This window comes from Lepidothrix coronata, unplaced genomic scaffold (genome assembly GCF_001604755.1).
Source record: "Lepidothrix coronata isolate B3197 unplaced genomic scaffold, Lepidothrix_coronata-1.0 Scaffold70, whole genome shotgun sequence".
NCBI lineage: Eukaryota > Metazoa > Chordata > Aves > Passeriformes > Pipridae > Lepidothrix > Lepidothrix coronata.
Genome location: NW_016690250.1, coordinates 3805750 through 3827135, shown reverse-complemented (window position 1 = coordinate 3827135; position 21386 = coordinate 3805750). Strand labels below are relative to the sequence as shown.

Sequence of the window (21386 nt, the reverse complement as noted above, 5' to 3'; positions counted from 1 at the left end):
TTTGAACCTCTTGTGAGGTTGTGGAAGTGGCAAAACACAGTACTCTTTCTTAGCCAGGTCAGACTCAATAGAAGAAAAAACAAACAAACAAAAAAAAAGATGCACAAAACAAGTGACCTGGGTGATTCTCAACATCTTCCATGGAGACTAGCAGTTCCTTTGGAAGTATCAAGAAGGAGAGCAGTCTAACCAATGGAAGAGGTCATTACAAATTCAGTTACCATGATTTCTTACAGTACATCCAGCTTCTATTTCCCTGTTGCTGACAAGTCAGAAAGGGTTAATATGTGGAAGCTTCTTCTATGTCACCTTGTGTATCCTCCTTTCTTTTCAGGACGGTCTCTCCATTTGTTTCTCTTATCTGATGAGACAGATGGGTAAAATTAACTCAAGCAAAACAAAATTTATGATGAAAAGCTAATGAAAAAAAGCGAAACAAACAGCAAAATAAGAGGTAAAACTCCCCAAGCATCAAATCCTATACTAAAATAAATTTTCTTAATTCTTTAATGTAATAACTACAGTTTGTTTACCTCTAAGGATTAAGAAGAAATATGTTCTATGTCTTAAGAAAAAGTTTATAATAAACCAAAAAGAATTGTAAATATAGGAGTACATTGCTGCAATAAATTATGCAATATTTAATATTTTTCAAACCATCGGGAAGAGAGACATTTTGCTTACATTGTTTCATGTTTCCTTAAAACAAAAATACAACTCAAAAAATAAAAGAAGTCTCTCTTTCTTCAGAAATAGTCACAACTGTATAACTGGAATATGAATTCATACTATGCAGACAAAAGATGGAGAGGATGGCGATGTCAAGCTACAGCCTATACAGTCAAGATCAGATATACTTAGAATTTTTTTCATTCCACTTACTCTTTACTAGTAATGCTCTTTGTCCATAATATTAACTCACAATACCTGTCAACAATTAAATCTGACCATATAAATCCTGCCTATTTCTGCTACAACTTAATTCACAAATGTATGTAGTCCACTATCTGTGGTCATCTCCTGTGGATTGAAACCATTTTCACTATGGCATTTTTTTTTCCTTTTTATGAGCATTAAGTTATTAATATAACAGAAAAGTAAAAGATGGCAATATGCCAAAAATTACAATAAGTACTTGCAAAATAAAAATAGTATTTAAATTCTAACTGTCAACACCATCCTGGGGTGCTTTAGGATAAGTGTTTTTAGCAGGTTGGAGCTGGTGATCCATCTTGTCTACTCAGCTCTGGTGAGACACATCTGGTGTGCTGGGTCCAGGTCTAGACTCCTCAATACAAATAAAATTGTATTGGACTAAGTTCAGTGATGGACCATTAAGATAATTAAGGGATTGGAGGATCTCTTATTATAAAGAGAGGCTGAGAGAGCTGGGGTTCCTCAGCCTAGAGAAGGCCTGGGGGAATCTGATTACACATATTTATATTTTATATATATATACATTAGAAATACCTCATGAGTGGGGATGAAAAAGAGATTCTTCTTCATGGTGCCTAGTGAGAGGACAAGAGGCAGAGGGCACTAATTTAAACATAGGAAATTCTGCTTAAAAGTAATAGTGATCATAATGAACGTTCATAATCTCAGTGAGACACGAGAGTGAACCAATACCAGAAGACATTTACTACACAGGCTGTGTAGTCTCCATCCATGGAGATATACAAATCCCAGCTGTACGTGATCCTTAGCAACTTGTGCCAGCTGACTCGGCTTTGGGGAGTGCATTGGACTTGTCAATCTTGAGGCCCTTTTCAGCCTCAACAATTCTGTGATTGGTTCTGTGATTTCACAGGAAAACGATTTTTTCATAAGAAAAACCTTTCCCTCTATTTCAATTTCATAAATTAGTGTTACTTTACAGAGAAGAAATTTATTGAAATGAATCCTTAATTTATAAAAGAAATAGAATTAAAAATTTTTGCATAAACTTACCTAAGAATTTCCAGCTAATACTGTTATATTCTAGCTCGCAATAATGTTCTTACAGATGTTCCATACAGTATCTTAGTATTCATATGTTCTACTTCACTGTCTTTTATTTTAAAATTGGACCTAAATGAGTTTGGTCTAAAATGTATGTGCTGTGAATTGCTCAACAGTCACAGCAGTCCTCTTGGGAAATTCAAGAAATGCAGGGCTAGTTCTTCTATGCTTTATGTACTGTCCTGGCAGCAGTGGGATGAACTGGTTGTTATTCCTGTCTTAAAACTAAGATATGTAGAAACTTGTTTCTGTTTTTGGATTTTATTTTTGTTTGTTTATTTCTTTTTTGGTTTTGCCTTTTTTTTTTTTTAATAATATTTTTCATCTCACTGGGAGAAGGGTTATTTGTTTATTTGTTTTTTAGCTATTGTTTTTTTACTCTATTCTTGCTAGCTGTTGCCTCCAGAATACAAATTTGAAGCAGACAAGAGAAATAAGTTTCACTTAAGTGTAGCAAAGTTATTTAGATGTAGATTTCTGCTGTCCTTTTAGGAATGGTTTGGCATCGAGTTCTTTATCTAGCAAGGAGCAGATATATACTGAGTTCTGTGTCGGCTCTGTCAGCCCTGAGCAGATGACCTAGATACAAATATTTCACTAGAATAAAGTAGAATGCAAATACCCATTATATTTTTTAGCGTGTAGAACTACAATCATATTAATCTTTTGACCTCAGGTTGTTAAAACATTTTTCTTTAAGCTCTTCTGTGTCATTTTGAATGTCTGTTTTATGTACTATAAGAGTATAATAGGTTTCATAATATATAGAAGTAAGGTATATACACTCAACTAACAGATTAGAAATTTCATATAGTGAAGGACTAAGTAATTACTTTATTTATGAAGTCTATCACCACAAGCTGACATCAGACACTTTAGAACAGGACCTTATTTCATCATACTTATTTTATGCTAGAACTATTGGACCCCTTAATTTAGCTGGCACAACGGACAGAAATATGAAGCATAAACATTATATCATATAAATTGCTAGTATGAAACCTGTATAAATACAGAAATAATTCAGCGCCTGAGTAGCCTGACTTAATCTCCCCCTCCCTAGTTTTTAGACTGGTTAGAGATATGACAGGGAGCAGAACTCTAATTCACAGTGTGTCTTGCAGGCTGTAGCTGTGGCTCTGAACAGCACATCATCTCTTTACTGAGCTGATGGGAAAACCACACCTTATCCTGTAATAAGCGTGTTAAGAAAGATTCAAAGCTTTCACTAGACAGGAAATGAGCTCAATGCTAACGGAGAAAAAAAAAAGTCTGTAGAAAACCCTTAGGAAGTATGCATTTCTTTGCAGTTTGGGTGTTGACAGTGTGATCTTGTGAAAGTTAAAGCTTTTTTGAAAGGCTTTTGAAGCAACTTTCATGAAATTAATTCCCATTGCCTACCAGGATCAGCCCTAAATCTCAAATGAAGGAAAATCAAAGGTACCATACTATGTGCTCAGTCACAGCTATAGTAAAGTTATTTTTTTGTTAAGTTCTCAAAGTTACAGAGACAAAACAGAGTCAAAGAACTTTCGGAACAAGAAAGAAGAGAAATGAGGGTTGTTACTGTTCCTAACTGGAATGGGACTATTGGGCAGCCCAATCATTGTGACAAGTGAATACAGAGCTCTTTACACTGAATAGCATTACATTTGTAGGTATTTGTTCTATATATATCCATGGTGTTCAAAATGCTTCAGGATTTTACAAGAATTACTGACATTTGCTGGACATTATTAAAAGAAAAAAATTCAATGAGATGGAAACGAGCATGGTGCATATTTATAATAAATGTATGCATGTGTGTGTGTGTGTGTATAAAATAACAGAGTTAAAATGCTAGATTTTGCCTCAGATCTGCTAGGGGAGCAGATGCTGCCCCTACTGTAGGTTTCTGTGCTGTATGCGGTCTCAGAGTTTTTGGTCTAGCTCCTGGCCACCCTCTTATGTTCTTAGGACACCAAGCCTTTTTGCAAGATACCATGGAGACACAGCAGTTCCTGCCCATGGCAGGATTAGCTCATTACTGCCGTGTACAGAGACAAATAGGATCGCTTTTGTGACGAGGACCAAAAAACAGACTGGGAGAGATTCAAGGCGTGGAGGGACATCTATGGCAATTAAATGGACATTCTTATACTGGATTGGACACTAGCGGATGGACAGTTTTTCCCCAGTTTCACCCCAGTTTATTGTTATGTTGTTGTGAAGTTTCATATACCCCTGTTTATTGTTGAAAATTTTATACCCTCCATATTGTCCCCTTCTTCCCTCACACTTCCCTGCTTTCCCGCTCCTCTGCACCTGATTGGCCCCGGTTTGCTGCAGTGCAGAGAGAGCTACCATTGGCCCTTTCCCCTGGAGACCCAAAGTTGCCACCCACTTTTCTCCCTGTCTCCCAATCACCACACCCCCTGAACTGCCTGTCCCATGCTCCTCCCTAAGCCTGAGTCCACCCCCTGAACTTACCCTATTTAAATCCCTGTTTGCTTTAATAAAGTTTGGCATTGCTTCCCGACCTCTACTGTGTCCTGACCCTCATTGCAGTGCCGTGGTCCCATTTCCCTTTCCCCCCGGACCGTGGCACTTTTGAACATATGTTTGAATAGAAATTACACTTAGGTGTGGAATAGCTTTCTTTAGTATAAGCTACCAACAGCTGAAAGAGTAGATTGCTTTTTATGGTTCTCACTACTTGGAAGTTTGGAGAGTTTATGCTCATTCTTTGTTACTTTTAGTGAGATTTTCTGGTATCTCCAGAAGAAATATATCAACTAAGTTTTAGAGGAGACAGTAAAGTTTCCTAGTGTCTCTTTTTATTTAGATTTCATGAAAATACTGTAGAAATTACATGAAGATCAAAAAGCCAGAATTTGCTTTAGAACCTAGAAATATTATATATTTCATCAAGTTTATTTTTATGAGGTGGTATTGAAAAGCTTTGTAGATTTTAAATCTTGTATTGTCCTAGAGGCAGAGAAATAGTAAATCTACCTCAGCTCCACCCTAAAGTGTTTTTAATTTGATTTGTAACAAACAAATAGAAAGCTGAGAGCCAAAAAAAAAAAACAAAAAAAGACTGTGCAAATTTGGCCAGAGAATTTCCAAATAAATAAAATAATAAAATAACTTCAGCAATTTGATATGATGGCAATAAAGTTTAGGGATTTTTGTAAATCTTAGCAGTGGACGCAATCTTTCTTTCATTCCAGGAAAGCTGTAAAAACATGTCCCATGATGACGTACTGTGCTAATAAAATAGAATTATGACAAGTTTGATATACAAAAGAGGTTTCCTAGCCATAGGAGTGATTTAAAAGAAAGTTTTTCTCTCTGAAAACTGAATCATGCTGAAAAGCATGATTTTGATATCTAAGCTAGTCTTTTTACTCCTATAGTGACACTGAGACAAAGTGAGAAACTTAGGGATGAACTGCTCATTCCCAGTATGCAGTAGTTTGGTCACCTCAAAACCTAAATCAAGGCACCCGACTAATAGGTTACTGTATGGGTACTGATTGTATTCTCTGTACATGATAGTAAAGTCCCTTCAGGATTGGGTGGCTAACTGCAGTGCTGAAGTGTCAGTGGCCAAGTTTCTCACTAGAGCTCAGTTCCAGTGCTGAGCTTGACCTCCTTACTTGTGTAAAAACTGTGTTCTTCAGTAAGGTTTTATCTACTGCTAACACCTCAGGCTGAGATCAGGTCTAGCCTAATGTCACAGGAAAAGAGACAAGCTGTGGGCAGTGTGGCTTAATTCAAATATAACTGTGTTAAAGCAATTATCATGTCACGGGGAGCGGAGGAAAGCAGCCCTGACTCAATCAGTGAACTCTTTTTGAACAGATATCAAAAGAAGGACTAAAGGGGAACATTTTCTCTCTGCTGATATGATGTGACCACGAATCCTTAAGAGACTTCTGCTGACTTTGTATTCACCTATGGCTCACAAAAGAATTAGATTTCTCCTCAAGGGGAAAAAATACCAAAATTACCCAAAAAATCAATCTGTCAATCAGCAATTCCCTCCAGTGTATGTCCTCTTTCTCTTTGGCAATGCAGGAATTGTCGGGTGCTTTTCTCTCACAGTCCTTACCGCATGCAGTTCAGGCTAATAGAAGCATTTCATATATGGTTTTCTACTAATAACCCGTACTGTATAGCTGGATGCATGTAGATATTCCTTTTGACTATCTAATTGCCTTTTTTTTCTCCTAATTTAGCTAAATATATGATTAGCATAAACTCTAACTGTAGCAAGCTGATTACTAAACTCAGGCAAACCAAAAAAAGAAAATCTTATTATTTCATTCCATACTTCACAATCAACAAATACATATTTTTTTCACATGGTTATAACTCTTCACCAAATTTTTCATCAGTGGCTTAGGCACAAGTTTAAGCCATCATGACCAAAGTTTGTCCCTATTGTTCTGTAAATAACAAAAAGTGTAGTATACTTAAACATTTTTTTATTTGTTTTCTGTCATCTGCAAATTTAGGGAGGTGTCTAAAGAAGACATAGATATGGATCTCAATCTATAAGGAGCCCAGAAGAAAACTTAGACAACAGCAGGTGCTAGGATTTCAGGAGAGATAACAGTACTTTTAAGTCCCGTTTGTAACGGTAAAACTGATGTTTCTCCTCTGTCTCTCTCGCCAAGAAACTTTGCTCCCTAAATGCAAACACTATTTGACTACTGTCAATTTATTGGCAAATCTGAAAGGAAACACCTATATTGACAACAGCTTTTTCTTTACAGTAGTAAATACATGCCTCCAACAAGACCTTAGGTTGGGTTATATTTCTTGAAGACAGCATTTACTTTCAAGTCAATAGGAGTAGTAATGATAAGACACATTAAAATGCCATAATGATGGTACCAGGTATCATCACCATTAGCATATTGTTATTCTATTTTGTATATGCATGTATTTACTCATATATCTGCCAAATCTGACATACCACCATACTACCTTTAATTGTTACAAATGATTTGAGAGGTAATCCAGTTGGAAAATAAGAGTAAGAGTGGAAAAAAATAGATTCTCTTACACTTCCATGTTACATCCTTTCCCCTGCAGTTTTGGTTTTTTTGTTTGTTTGTTTAGGGCTTTTGTTTATTTTTCTTCCTTTCCATGTTTTTAATATGTAGAATTTCTTGAATTATATTCCTGAAAATAAACAGAAAAAAATTTAGAAACATAAATAAGTGCATGCTCCTGAGTCATCTGAGTTTGTTGGAGACAAACACTCTAAAAATATTTTTGACTGTTTTTTTCCAATTTCACTGATTTGGCAATCCTTTAAAAACATTCAACAAACAATTGCTCTTAATCAGTGGAACAATGAAGCAATATATGACACTACACTAAGCAATCATGCTTCATAATCAACAATGAATCCAGAATGTTTTGCTTACCTGATATCTGTGATAGCTATAAATAACCAGGTGGGATGATGAATTATATATAAGAAAGCTACTGTTTTGCTTCTCATGAGAAAAATTCTCTGAAACATTCTAATTCTCTATGAGCCTCTTCAACTTCAATGTCATCTTCATCTTCAGAATTAGTATCCTTGACACACTGTCAGATATTACGTACATTTAGAAGGATGTTCCTCTAGAATTGCTTTATCACAGACTGCCTTTTACAGTCTTCTCTATTGTGAAACTCCATAAACCTCATACAGTTCTCCCCCAACACTGCACTGCTTGAGAAGCTTTTATTGTCAGTCAGATATCTCTCTCTTTCTACTTTCTGCTGCAAGATAGTGATGATGAAAATTGCATTTCAGATGTCCACCTCCTCTTTTTTTTCCTTTCTGGGAGAACGGTAAAGTATGATATTAAAATCTCTGAATGCCAGAAAACTGTTATTTATCTGTGTTTTTCAGTACTCCATCTTCTGCAGAAACATCTGCTTCTATCCATGTCTCCTCTGTAAGCCAAATATATATATGGGATAATTTTTCAGCATTTCCAGACATGTCAAATGACAGTAAAAATTGAATGGGAAAAGCATTTGGTCTCAAGTTTTCTCTTCTAAATCTTGTTTTGAGCTTGGAAATTTGTAACATTCTTTTCATTCAGGTGTTCCCATGTTACTACCAAGGCATGACAAGAGATTTTCTTGTATTTGCTTTTGAAAGTAATGTGTGCTGTAGGAGTATCTTGCTCTTATATTGACTATTTTTGCATTTGTTCATTTTAACACTACTGACTCTTTTCAAGTCTTATAGACAATTTTTTGCCTCTCCACTTTTATAGCTCCAATGTTCATTGATGCAATTAGAAAGGACTAATTTCCATATCTTTAGAATCCAGGATTGTAGAGGGAAGTGAAAGTGACTGGATACCAAGGACAGAAAAAAAAAGGCAAATCTCCATGCTGAACCTCGAGGTTCTACAGTTATACCCCCCAAAATAGTCTTTTTTCAAGCTCCAGGATGAGTTAAAAATAGAAAGTCTGCACTAGCTTTTTATAGAAGGTAACAAGCAATGGGTAATATTTTCGGTGGAAAGAGGTCCTGTGAGAAGTATGAAGTCAGATTTGGTGAAATAACTTAGATAATTTTAATCTAAAGCAGAATTTTTTATGAAAAAAAAAGAGAACACCATAAATTAGTATTGAGTGGCTGTTTTTTAGAGCATGTTTAATTTTTTTTTAATAAAATTTTGAAGAGTTATGCAAATGTAAAAGTCTTATTGCAGTGGTACTCCGTCATATGCCAGTAAACTTCCAAAATCAGGATTTTCATTACAGTTGTTTACACCATTATTTTAAGTCATTTATAATTTATCAGTACAAATTCAATGCAGGCTAAATCATAGTATACAACTTTCTAATCCACAGAAAACATTTCCTCCAGTAGGTTGCTTTTATCAAGTTAACAGGATCCACACCAAAAATTTTGATATTGACACTGTTGTTTGTTCTTTTTCTTTCTTTGAGACATGTTATCTTTCTATTGAAAAAAAAAACAAACCAGAAAAAGAAAAAGAAAATGTTTTTTAAAACAGCACCTCTGTTTTCTCTATAGGCTATAATAGCTAATGTAGTATTAGAATAGCTTGCCCTTAAATATTCTAGAAGACATTCTAAATCCCTCTAAAAATGGAATTTGAAATTTATTATTTCTGGCAAACTGGAACAATAACTAAAAAGAAAAAAAACAACAAAAAAACCAAAATCCAACCAACCAATCAGCCAAACCTAAGAGCAGAAGCAAACTTGGTAAGTGGCAATTAGTTCAATTCTCTTTTAAGTTATCAGATCCTCCAGATAAATCCATTGCTCTTGCTGCAAGTGCAAGAAAAAGAGTGTCCCCATTGCCCTCATCTGGCATTTCATTGAAGGGCTCTGCTGCTCCCATTTAGCCTACAGGATTGTATTTCATTTGTGTGGAAACCAGGAGCTGCAGAGCTGGAGTGTAAGTCTGAACCACCACCAGTCTTTCAAGCTGGGTTGCAAGCACATTGTCATGAGAGTGCCTGGACCAGACAACATGGATATGTTCCTGAATACAATATTATAGATGTCACTTACAATGTGAATGTTTTATTGGATACATGAAAAAACCCCATTCCACTGCTGTGAATAATTAGGGTTAAATTGTTAAATTGTTGTGAATAATATATATGGGACATTGATGTCATTCACCCTCTTAAAGAAGAAATCACTTGCATGACATTAGGAAGAACTATTTGGTTCACTCTGCATGTCTATTACTAGAATGTCATTCAAAGCAGATGCATTTTGCATTGTAATCTGAGAGTAATTAGGCTCAGTAATGAATACAGAATAGCGTAACAGTTTTTCCTCATGGGCTCCATCAGCCACGGTGTTTCCTCTCAGCACAGCTGCTGTGATCGTGAACAGAAAGGGATGATTCTTGTGATGTATCAGTCAAACACTCTCGTTGCTATTAAGTCTCAAAGGCAATAACATAAAGTCTGAATTGGATTTAAACTCCAAGATTTGATTTATACCAAGTATTTTTTTAAAATACAAAACTCAAAAAATTATGCTGCAGTTCATCACTTCTTGTTGCAATGAGGTACATGTTTATGTTTCTCAGGCACAGGAGCTCACAGAAGCAATGGAATTTAAAATGGCAATTGTAAATGGCCTCATGGAAAGAAAAATAGTTTTAGGAAGAAGTAAAAATGATGAATATGCATACTCTTAGTAGTGAAAAACTGCTAAGCTAACAGTAAAACTTATCATATCTTTGGTTTATGACAACATGACTGGTGCAGCAAGAATAATATTTAATTCTGGTCTTTGTTCAGTTTACAGAGATCATGACATTAATGGCTATCACAACATTACTTTCTTCTCTGATACTGTAGTTTAAAAATATGTCATAAAAGACATGCAAAGAACTTTGAGATGTCTGTAATATGATAGGACTACTGTATGTGCTATTTCATAATTATTTAGGAATAATTCAAGAAGGAAAAGCTGCATTCAAGTGGAAGTGAAGAAGGCGGTCTGGTGCGAGGTGCTCTAAGAGTACCTGAGAGAGTTCATAGTGCCAGTCATCTGTGGATGTGATGGTAAATGTTGGCAAAATCACAGCAAAACTGCATCTTGTCTTCAAATAAATTTAGGCTCAAAATATTTATTGCTTGCCAATGAGTGTGTTCTAAGAATATACACATTTTTTAACAGTAAGAATGAACTGTTGTCAGCACAGAAAAAAAGGCCTGGCCTATTGCAATAATTGCAATTCTTTAAGTTGGGGTCGGAACAAAAAAAACCCCCTAAACTGCTCACTTTCTTAAACAAGAATCTTGCATAAATTTCCCTTTTGTTCTGACATTCTACTTGCATGTGTGTGATGTTGTGACTCTATAGAATATAATTTCAGGAAATAAAGATGTAGTCTTTGTTTATTGCACAAAATTTTATACAATGATATCAAGTAACACACTGAAATCTTCCCTGCTGCATCAGTTTCTCTTTCATTCTTAGTTTGATTCCTTTTTCTCTGCTGCCTGTTTAAATTCAAGCAGGAGTCATTCTATAATAGATCTCACACTGAAGTGATTACCTGCACAATTTTGACTGATAGTGACAAGAATTACCTTGTGCAAATAACTTTCATTCTTATTTACCTTATGACTGTTTCTCCAGCCAAGCAGTGTGAAGGAGCCTTCATGCAATAGAGAATGACATCCAATGAGTTGCACTTTGAATGATATTTCTTTTTTTTTTTTTTTATGGAGCAAGGAATACTGCAAAGCTGAGTTCAACATGTCCCAGCCTGAAACTGTTCCAGTCTGAAAACTGTCCTGTCACAGTACTGAAGCATAAATGCATTTTTCACTAGACCCAAGCTGAACCACTGCAGTTCATTGTTTATTAGTACTGAAAGAAGTTTGAAGCAACGGCTTCATTTTTCAGTTGTTATTATAATATACATATATTTTAAATTTAAAAGTCAAGGCTGCTTTTGTTAATCTATCCTACATATACTTTCCTGGTTTTCTGCATTGCTGTTAATGTTCACTAAATCATGTATGACTGTAGAGGTCTTCTTGAACAGCAAATCTAAAATGGTTGGATGGATGCCCATTGAAGTGTATAAACATGCATATGAATTCCATCCTATTGGCATATACAATGCAAGGACTATTGAGACTTAGGAGGATTTTATTCCTGGTTTGCTAGTGGTCTATCGAAAGGCTCAGGGACAGCTATTTTACCACTTGTGTTTCCCTTTCTCAAGAGCTGAGCTAGTGCTATTTATCTCCTTCCTAGAGCACGCTGATATCTGCAAGGAAAAGTACTATAAAAATGTATGCTATTAGTAAAATTAAAAAAAAAATACAAAGTAAAACATAAATAAAAAAAAAAAAAGTCCGGTTGTTACTGGATCAGTGTGATGTGATAGAAAACTTAAGGAGGCTGTTGTAAGGAATGGTCAGCCTTATAGAAAATTGAGAACTTGTCTAAATGAAAAGAAAAAGAAAGCCCCTAAAACATTTTAGCTTGAGCTTAAAGACAAAGTCCAAAGACTAGAACAGAATTAGAGAGTGGTTCACAGAGAATGCTCAAGTTGCTAGTAAGTAGCTGTTTACTTCTTCATCAGATATAAGAAGACAAACAGGATAATCGATGACCAAGGTGTAACAGGTTACTCAGGGATGAACAAGACAGAGCAGAGTGTGCAACAGATTTTTGTATTAGTCTACTGCTTAAGTCTTCGATAATTACCACTTCCTCACTATTCTTTACGGCAGAGGGATCAGAGGAGTTAGATACATTTGTTGTGAGTATACAGGAGGAATTAGACCAAACAGAAAAGTCAGGTAAGTTTCCAGAACTGGATGATGTTTGGGAGAAATCTTTGGAGTAACTCAGATGTGAAACTGCAGAGCATCTGGCAAAGCCTTGTAAACTTTCACTGTAAACAGTGCAATGCAATTTCTACTGTGCTAGAAGAGTAACTCCCATTACAAAATAAAAAAGTCTGGGAGCCACAGAGGGGAACCTGGAAACTACAGACTGGAAAATCTGATTTCTGTATCTAAAAGGCAAGACTATTGAGCAAATGGAAAAGCACAGGATGTTGAGAAAGACTCAGTATAGCTTCAGTAAATGAAAATCTTGACTCACATACCTGGTCTAGCTCTGTGTCTGACCGAGCAAGGGCACTTATTATTCCTTTCCTTTTATGAAAAAAAAAAAAAAAAGGTAAGTGTCCTCTCTCTAACTCCTAACAAATCACTCCAACTAATTTGATTCTCCTCCATAGTTCAGGGCATCTGTAGGATGCTGGTAGAGTTCCTTTTTCTTTCCCTCCAGTGTGTGAGTAACCTTGAGTCTCAGCCTCCTGATGTTTTGCAAGCCTCTCTTAACTGCCTTGCAGATGGCCATAGCTGGACAGGAGATACTTTGCAGGTGCATTACTGTTTCGACAGGTTTTGGGAAATTCCCATGGCTGCTTGGTACAAAGTGTCTTGCTCATGTGCTTAGTTAATGGATACTCAGGTTTGTCAAAAAGGAATTAGGTCTTTGTACTGGACAGATTTTTTCCTGCCTTCCTCTGTGGGCTGGTTTGTAGTTTACTGTGTAGGCTACTTTGAGTAAATTCCCTGTTCTTCTGTGAGCCTACACTTTCATGCACACAGAAACACACACATCCACATACAAAGAAATGTGAAGGAGCAAGATTCAGGATGGGAGCAGTTTCAGGAGTGGAAAAAGTCATATAGCAATTGACAGGACTTTATTATATGGACTTTATAGTTATTATGTGGTTTTAAATATGTTGCCCCTATATTTGTATAACCTGGGCATGCCCGGGCTTGCCAAGAATTTGCCTGCTCCTTGCTTCCCCGCTCCTGCCTCTGATTGGCTGAGAAAGCTGCAGTGAGGAGGGAGCTACCATTGGATCTTTACCTCCCCAGTTCCTCCCCGGTTCCACCCTCTTCTCCCGAGTTCTTAATCCCATTTGTTCCCCTGGTCGTCTGTCTCATGCTCCGCCCCATGTTCTAGCCCTTTCCCCGCCTGAAGTCATAAAAGCCCTGCACACCTCAATAAGGGATTCCATTTGCACCTCTGCCTGATTGAGACCTGTCTGTGCTGTGTCATGGCCCTATTCCCCTCCCATTACGGACCGTGGCAAAGAAACACACAGAGTCTCTCATAAAATTGTAACCTGTCCTGGGTAATAGTTTGTCAGTAGAAAAGGACTTTAAGAAATCAGGCATTGGAAGCAGGGGAAACTGGAGGAGGCAGTAAAATCAGGCTGGAAAAGTGGACAGGGCACTCACAGCTTGGATAATTTCTCCATGAGATAATTCCCATTATGTTCTTATGTGGAATTCCTATTTCCATTTTCCTCCACAGGTTGTGTTAGTTTCTAGGCAGTTTTTAAACTTTTGTCCTCCACCCTCCATTCTTCAAACTATGTACTGTGCAACACTACTAAGTGATACTTACCCACGTGGTGGCAAGTGTGTTATCCTGCAAAATCAGATGGATTTTTTTTTGCTTGGCTGCTTCCTCTTTGTCATGTACATAACAGTCTTTTCTCAAGGTTGCAATTCTTCTGTGATCAGTAATTGCCATCAATGAGTAATTTACAGTCATGAGTATTCAATCATGTTTCAAGCCCTTTCCTGTCATCTTGTGCTTGAACTCCTCGAAGGACACTAGGTACCAATGTCTGGGTCACATAGCAAGTTCTCATAACAGACTGATAGCAGGCCAGGTCTGGGGCCTTTAAGGTTAACATTAGGCAAAATTAACCTCAGTGCTTTTGCATATTGCTGTTAATAGCAATATGATTCTTACAGTGTAACTTTCTTATAATTGCATCAGACTTAGGTTTTGCAGCTTCTAGCACTTCACATTGAAGGATCTGTGTTGATTATAGAGTTTTGCAAATGGTAGATGGGTCTAGATAAAGCATGTATTTCGTATTTTAAATAGCCATGACTGACTGCAGCCATTCAAAATTTAAGCATTTACAGCATATGCTACACAACTAATCTATAAAACAGCCTCAGAGAAACATTCTTATGAGGCACTAGAGAATGTATTGGCATCTCCATGTATCTAGAAAGCCTATATTAAAAAAAAGAATGTTTGTAAATACTGTGGATGAGGAACACCTTAAAAACTGTTGAATAACATGTTTTCATCAGAAAGTGAATTTTGCCAACATATTTGAAAGAATCCTTCCACAGTGAGTTTCTACATTTAGCTGTCTTTCTAGGCTATGTCAGCATTAATGAATGTAGCACAAGTGAGCATGTGAAGGAATAAGGATGTCATGTTCCCACTGTCTGCATTTATGTGTTATGGAGGTTGTTTCACACTATCTATAATCTGGTCCTGTGGACTGAATGCCAAGAAACTGGAGAACCAAAAATCTCCGGAAATATATATAATTTTTGTTTAGGTTCACCTCAAAGGAATTCAGGCACTATGAGACCCTTTCACTTCATCCTGAGATGATCTGAATCTTAGTAAATGGAAGATACAGGGACATGTCCCTTCAGAAGAGCACCCAAGATCTAAACTAAAACGCTTGCAAAATGTGGTGATATAAAACTGATAGTTAAAGAATGTACATATTTATGTTACATATAGAATACAATATATACTGAAAAGGTTGATGAAAAACAAGTATAAACTGCAGATTTGACATTTCTTGGTTAACTGCCCTTCTCCACCCCTCAAAAACCCAGAAATTAACAGCTTTTCTAAAACCAGATTATTCTTGAAATATTAGCGTTTCCTTTCCAGAAGTTCAGTCTGGCAATAACTTGATCACAAAAGTCACTGCAGTGTGGCTTAGCAGATAAGCTTTTATCCCAGGGGAAAATTTAGTTGATTTACATTAAATGTTATTTTTGAATATGATTTGTATTCTAGATAGTACACATTAGTGTAAATGCTGTTCCCTGCTTGACATAATCCTTCTCAATATTATTTTGTTTCAATCTACTCTTGCTTCAGTTATGTAGCGATAGGTTAAGTGGTAATGGTTTTAAAGAAAGAGAAGGCAGATGTAGATTAGATAGAAGGAAAAATTCTTTACTACGAGGGTGGTGAGACAATGGAAGAGGTTGCCCAGGGAAGTTGAGGATGTCCCATGCCTGGGAGTGTTCAAGACCGGGTTGGATGGGGCTTTGATTAACCTAATCTAGTGAAAGATATTCCTGCCCATGGCAGGGGTTTGGAACTAGATGAACTACACTATACAGAACTTATTTTTACAATATTGTCTCTGGAGTTAGCAGGTAGGACGTTATAGAGGGTATGTGACAATAGTTCAGCTGGGGAATGGACTATCTTTTGCCATTCTCTTTCATTGTTCTGACTCAAACCATTTGACAATGTTTCTGGTCTTAGAAAATCCGATGCTTGGAATAAATGATTTTCTGCAATATGAAACATACTTCTCACTTAAATCACCCTCAACATAAAGAAATGGAAGAGGGCAAATGAGAAAATGCCTGGGGTTTGCAAGATGAATAAAGGTAGGAAGCACTTTTCATGGGAGTGTGGAGTTAACCTCAGCTGGCAGGTAAGACCTCAACCGTTCTCTTGCTTGCTCCATTGCAGTGGAATGAGGTGGAAAATTGTAAGGGCAACAGTGAGAAAACTCATGGACTGAGGTAAAGACATTTTAATGTGTAGAGGTGAAGAAAAAGAAAAAAAAATAAAAAAACATGTGGTGCAAACACGATAACTTACCATCGGCTAACCAATGCCCAACAGTGGTTACTTGGGAAAAATTGTGTCGCTGGGTATCTGTCGAAAGGGTCCCGGTCCAAGGGGGGAAGAAGACGCACAACACACATGAGGATCGTGAGACAAAGGGATGTCTGCCTGCTCAGAGCAGCAGGCAGCCTTTTATTAGCTTTTCCTACCTCTACTTTCTCATACACATAACACAAACATCTTTTTACAAAAATACTAAGGAATGTGCACCTGCACACAGCTCAAGGCTGTGTCCATGGGGATTATCTGGTTGGCTTCACTGCTCCCTTGAAAAACGGCCTAACACTCCACAATACTCCAAAGTCCTCAGACTTCAGCTGTGGGGCTGTGACTTCCCCCCACATTGTGTTGTCCAACTCTCAGGGCCGCTTCCATGGGAATATGCAGCCACCTCCACCTTTCTCAGGGGAACGCTCTTACTCCCCTCAATGCCTCCAGCTCTTTCGCTTCCAGGGGGCCCAGGGGTTCCATGGGCCTGCCATCTTCCCCCACAAATTCTTGCCTTGTTTTATTGTTGAGCATGATGTTATATGATGTGGAATATCTCTCTTGTCAGTTTGGGTCAGCAGCTCTGCCTGCAACCTCTCCCAGCCTCTTGCCAATCCCCAATCTACTTGTGATGGCAGAGTGAGAAACAGAAAGTCTTGGCACCATGCAAACAATGTTCAGCAATGGATAAAACATTGTGTTTTCAACGTTGTTTTAAGAATAGAATAGAATGGAATATTTCAGTGGAAAGGGACCTACAATGGTCATGTAGTGCAGCTCTCAATTGTTTGGTCACAGATCTGAAACACAGCAACGTACCTGCTGCTATGAAGAAAATTGTCTCCATCCCACTAAGACCCAGTACAATACGAATAGTGTTTTAAGAGATGAGGATTCCTCCATTTGTAAAACAGCTGAGGGAGGATATGATAGGTTAGCATGGAGAAATGTAACGGGGTACAATTATTTCCTTTTTCTCTCAACAGTCCAGGGGAGCGTCAGATGAAATGGTCAGGCTGCAGGTATAAATCAACGAAAAGGAAGTGCTCTTACGCACAGTATGAAGGAAAAGTCTGGAACTCATCTCCAGAGGCTCCTGTGGAGGTTCTCTCTGCAAATGGATTTGAAAAACTCTTAGGCAAATTTGTAGAAGAAAATCAATCAAGGGCTACAAAACAGGGTGCAGATGCAGCTTTTAACCGAAAAAAATCCCCAAATGGCAGACTGCTGGAAACCAGAGAAGTAGGGAGAAAAAGTATCAATCTCTGCTTTTGCTATTCTTAAGCTCTCTCACCCTACATTTTGTACAGGCCCTTTTCAGAAATGGGATATGGGCTACATGGACCTTTGCTCAGATGCCTTGTTTCCTTCTCTGCTTTATGTTCTTATTATTAGACCGCAGTTCATCTGACGTTATACTTTTCCAGTGACACACTTTGAGTAGAGGAGGCTATGGAAGATAGAAACCAGGGTTTCCTGACAAAGATGAATAACTTAAAATGTTCCCTACCTACTCTACTGATTTGTGTTAGGTATTCAAAACTAATTTCTTCTCCAGCAAGTGATTTCCAGTCAGAAACATCCCTATTGACCTGTGTCGTAATTTCTTGTTTAAACAATTTGCAGATGTTTTTTTCCCTTCAAGTCCACCAGTCTAATTTCTTCCTCAGAGTGTGTTCACAGTTTCTTCAAAACCTTCATTCCTTATCCCAAGTCTGTAATGGTCCTTGATGACATTCACCCCTCCCATCTGGCAGGTCACCCTGGTCAGGCAAGGAAGTGGTGATTCTGATTAAAGGTGCAATGAACTAGTTGATTTTAATTAGAGGAGGTTGGAAAACACTCAATTTTAGTCTGCTGCTTTCATTTTAGACAGTTTATCCAATATCTAAATTAAAACCAGCAGGTATCTGATCTGAAAATAAATTGTTTTTCCTTAAATCCAAACCTTAGTGCTTTGGTGTTACTTTCCCTGATGCTTCAGTCTGAATTAGTGGAAACCACCACATCAAATTCTGTTTTGGAATTGTAAAACTTGCTGCACTGTGTTGTTCTCTGGGGGTGGTGTATGGGCTTCAGTGAGGGCTTTTAGACAATTGTTTCTAATAAGGAAATACATCCAGTTAAAACAACTGTTATTTGAAAGTTATTTTCATTGCTATGTTGAAAACACAGAGTTAAAGACTGAAATGGGGCCCATTTTAAGACGGCTTTGACTATAATGATATCGGATTATATGCAAAGTATTTTACACATATCTCTTCCTCTATTGTATTTTTTAATTTGTATGTTTAATTATGCCTTCTTGAATTAAATTAAAATTTTCTTGGAAATCCATTATTTTTAACCAAGAAGGAGTTCAATCTGAATTTAAGACCAAATTGAAATACCTAACAATATGTTTAAGTCAGATTATCTATTTTTGAATTTGTGTGATGAAGTGGCAGTGGTATTTAGGTTCAAGGCTTTACATTAATAATAAATAAATTGATAAAACCTTTTAAATATAAATTTTTGTTCTTCACTTAAAATTGGGAGTACATTTGGAATCCACAGTTCCTCCAGAAGCCAAGACATTGAAGACATAATAGCTAAAACAAGCAGAGAAGGGTGGTAAAAATCATATCCTTTTGATCTTTATAGCATTTTCCGTAAAACAACTGACACCAACTGCACACCTGGGTCCCAGTGATTTGTTCCTCTACTGGGAAACAATGATTTTCGGGCTAAGCCTGAAAAAAAATATGTTGAATTGGGTAATGTTTTGACCAAGACATTGGCTGACATATTACTGTCACGTCAGCAAACATGTTTTCAGAAGAAAGACCAAGCTGTTTCTGCACATGCCATGCTGTGCTCTGTGCATTGTGCAGTGCCTGGGGAAAGTGAGGATCCAGAGCAGCAAACATCCCTTCGACAGAGTGTCTGCAAGAAATGGTTAAAACAAGATCATACAGAATCCCGTGCAGTAAACTTAGGAAAAGGCTCATCTTTAATTCTTAGACACTATTGCTGAACCACTGTGCAACAGAGAACTGAATGTAAGAAAGCAGAGAAGGGGGGAAAAGGCAGCACAACTGTGTGAATTAGAGGTTTGGGCTCGCAGTCAAGCATACAAATCTTTGTCTCTGATGCATTTTTCCTGAATATGTAAATTGAAACTGGACAAGATATCTCATTCTGGTTTGGGAAATGGAGCCTGGACCCTGATCTCTCTCATCTCTGCCAGGTGACAGGCACTCTCTGAGGACCTGGAGTTGTGGGGGTTTCCCATGGGGTCTAGCAGGGCAGGGCATGACAGCCAGGACCAGTCCCATTGCGCCAACCAGGAGTTGGGGAATTGAAATGGGATCCTGGGCTTTAGGCTCCTGGGAGAGCCTTGGAGGTGTTGGATAGGGACAGTAAGGTCCCTTGGCACTCCCAGAGCCAGCCGCTTTCCCAGCAAAGCCCTCGCTCATGTTGCTTTGCTCTCATTCTTTCTATTTCCCTAATGAATCTTTCTTTCCTTGCAATCCTGTGACAATACAAAAGATGAGAAGTGATCCAATCTAAAACTGGTAACAGCCTATAGTAAAAAGAGACATCAAACCCCAGGAAAATTAACAAGATTTTTGTCAGATGAGAATCAATTTTTATTTGCTAAGGTAGCAGCAAATACTCAGGCATGATTCACACCCTTCCTTGTCTCTGTTGAACAAACAACATCATACAAGCTGTGGCATCAGTTGTACGTTTCAGTGTCCAGGACATAACAGGTAGCAAGTGGAGTGGAGCTCAAGTTTGTGGTGTGATGGGTTAGCACAGGGTTAACTACTCTGCATTTTTGCTTTTTCATTATGTTCTATGAAATTTTCTGGATGCGACAAATATTTGAACTAGTGCTTTTCTGGAAAGTGATTGCTAAAGAGTTTTTTGTGACACTTAGGAATAAATATCTGATGATTACTAATTCATTTGGCACTGCTCTGTAATAATGTAAATCATGATGTTCTTGTGTGGCATTAGAGGATGTAACCTCTTCCAAAAATCCCTCAAAATCCTCTATCTCTTGTCTCAGTATAGTCAAGTATATCTTCATTAGTGTATATAGATTTGGCACTGCTGCACTTTCTTTGATGTATTTAGTTAGAAGGAGACTTGATAAGTAGGTACCAGTGTTTAGGGATAAGCAAAGCCAGTTTAATATAGATATTTTAATTTAAGATTCAAGAGTTCAGTTTTTTCATAATGTCCCTTCCTTCTTCTGCTTATGCTTAAATGTAATTAGATTGAGGTTTGTTTTGCTTGGAACTAAAATCTTCATATCTAATTTAGAAAAAGAACATGCCAACACTTTGCTGGATTTGTGGGAAAAACAAATAAACAAACAAACAAAAAGCCCAAAGAGAACCCAAGGCTTTATGCTCTCCTTTCACAGCAACAGAAAGTAACAGATTTTGCATTTAAAAGTTTTTGCGAAGTGTGAGACTCTTATTCAATAACACAGAACAGTGAGTGACTAGTTCCAAAGATGTTTTAAAAGACACACTTGTTAAGTGTCCTACAATATTTGAAGTAGTGTAATTTCACGATTTTTAACTTCTCCTGTGAAATTCTTCATATGCAGAAGCCTCCTTGTATTATATAGCATGTCTTTTTATATTGAGGTATTTAGTTATTTGGGTCACAAAACTTGTGGCGTATTAATATAATATGTAAATGAATTACACAGATCCGACTAGCTAGTTGGGGGTTCAACACCAAATCCTCTTTATTCAAATAAGACGACACCTTTTATATACACCTCAAAGTAACATGTGATTCCCTTGACCAATTACCAAGGGCATCTCAGTGCCCATGTGTGGGAGTACTTTGGGACTTCATTTCCCAGGATGCCTCATCAAGCATCCGTCCTGTAACCCAACTCCTACAAAAACTGAACAGTTTGACCTATGTTGTTTCTGTCATACAACATCATGACAAGGCTGATGGATCATAAAAGATTGAAGACAGATAGGTAACAGAAATAGAACTCCGTTTTGCTGTTCCTTTCTTTGCTGAGGTCAATGAGAAGACAATTGTGCTTAAACATATCATGCAGCTCAGGGCCCCTGGTGGTCTAGTGGTTAGGGTGCAGGACTCTCACCGCTGCGACCCGGGTTCGATTC

General features: G+C 37.5%; 1 long non-coding RNA gene across 2 annotated transcripts; it reads right to left on the bottom strand.

Moving 5' to 3' along the window:
- Nucleotides 1-307: 307 nt before the first annotated feature.
- LOC108499148 lies at nt 308-13474 on the bottom strand. Of its 2 annotated transcripts, XR_001875443.1 has the most exons (5): nt 13417-13474; nt 12635-12683; nt 7058-7176; nt 1471-1511; nt 310-361 (listed from the first exon to the last, which is right to left on the bottom strand). It is a non-coding gene; the product is annotated as an uncharacterized LOC108499148 (long non-coding RNA). The 2 variants fall into 2 exon arrangements; XR_001875442.1 differs by lacking the exon at nt 1471-1511 and having other exon boundaries at nt 308-361.
- Between the last annotated feature and the right edge of the window lie 7912 nt (nt 13475-21386).